The following is a 1195-nucleotide window of genomic DNA, read 5'->3' on the forward strand; positions in this document are numbered from 1 at the left end:
ATCAGGCATATCGTGAGAAAGATGTATTTACATGAGTGGGCTGCATGGTAGCGCAGCATTAAACTAAATGGCTGGATAAAATACAACCAAACAGAACAAGCGAAAGTATTTGGCTGGGAAAGGAGTAGGATGTGGGAAAGTGTATTATTACTGACTGGCCTTGAAGAAAGAATTAAGCAAACTCAAGATTAGCGCATATTCATTCGAGATTTATTAACCATTTCAGAAAGCATTTTTATCCAAAAGGTTGATGTAAAAGCTAACAGAAGTGAATATAATGGCTGGATGCCACATTGAGACGAGAACACATGCGCTGTGAGCTGGGAATTTTCTGTACATTAGTAACAGTCACAAGAAAGGGAATACAAAGTCTCATCAGAAAGGGTAGGCAACCATTCTGAGTAAGGAACAAATAAAAACAAAACAAACGGGCTTCAAACAACTGGGAAGCTACAAATTCTTTCAACCACAACCATCTCAAAGATATCAAAGTAAAAAGGAAAATCCATCAATAATTGTCTCAGTTACACGCTGATAAACTGAAGTCATCTCACTGTTAGAGTCAGCAACAGAACAGATTGGAGATTGGGAATTCAGAGACCTTGATAAGCAGATCAGGAAAATCAAAGGGGTCCACAACTCATTCACTTAACCTGGAAAAGAGAGAAAGCAATGATGCAGATATTTATGATCAGGGACTTTCAGATTTAATGTTTATTCAATGGCACACTTAGAGATTTCACAAAACATATTGGGCTGCTTGGCGTGAGAAAGATGTGATTATTCTCACCTTCACCAGAGTGACGGCAGCGCTATAGAAAATACTCAGGAAGAACAAGGTGATGAACGTGGAAAAAGTTGTCCAGATGTTGCCGTTATCATCCTCATAGTCTTCAATCCAAGTGCGATCTATTGAATCTATGAATATAAAGCCGAGAGAACGCATTTAGATTGTTTATTGATCCAGATCGATCTATCTGCATCCAAGTCATGTAATTGGAGACCATTACATCTTCATAAAGCAGTCAGGGATTTCTCAAGTGTGACTCTTATCTGTATCTATTAGTGCATTATTGACTCAGCAAGAATTTACAAATACTAACTGCACATGTTCTTTCTTCATTGTCCATGTCAGAACGTTTTAAATTATTTTTCTTTTCAGCTATTATTTAAGGATATTATTATTTGAGGAATG

The 1195-nt window shown here is 37.2% G+C and overlaps 1 long non-coding RNA gene across 1 annotated transcript; it reads right to left on the reverse strand.

Moving 5' to 3' along the window:
* Positions 1-242: 242 nt before the first annotated feature.
* Positions 243-1154, reverse strand: LOC122544954. The gene is made up of 2 exons (XR_006310475.1): positions 791-1154; positions 243-653 (listed from the first exon to the last, which is right to left on the reverse strand). It is a non-coding gene; the product is annotated as an uncharacterized LOC122544954 (long non-coding RNA).
* Positions 1155-1195: the final 41 nt, after the last annotated feature.

Source organism: Chiloscyllium plagiosum, unplaced genomic scaffold, assembly GCF_004010195.1.
Source record: "Chiloscyllium plagiosum isolate BGI_BamShark_2017 unplaced genomic scaffold, ASM401019v2 scaf_70885, whole genome shotgun sequence".
NCBI lineage: Eukaryota > Metazoa > Chordata > Chondrichthyes > Orectolobiformes > Hemiscylliidae > Chiloscyllium > Chiloscyllium plagiosum.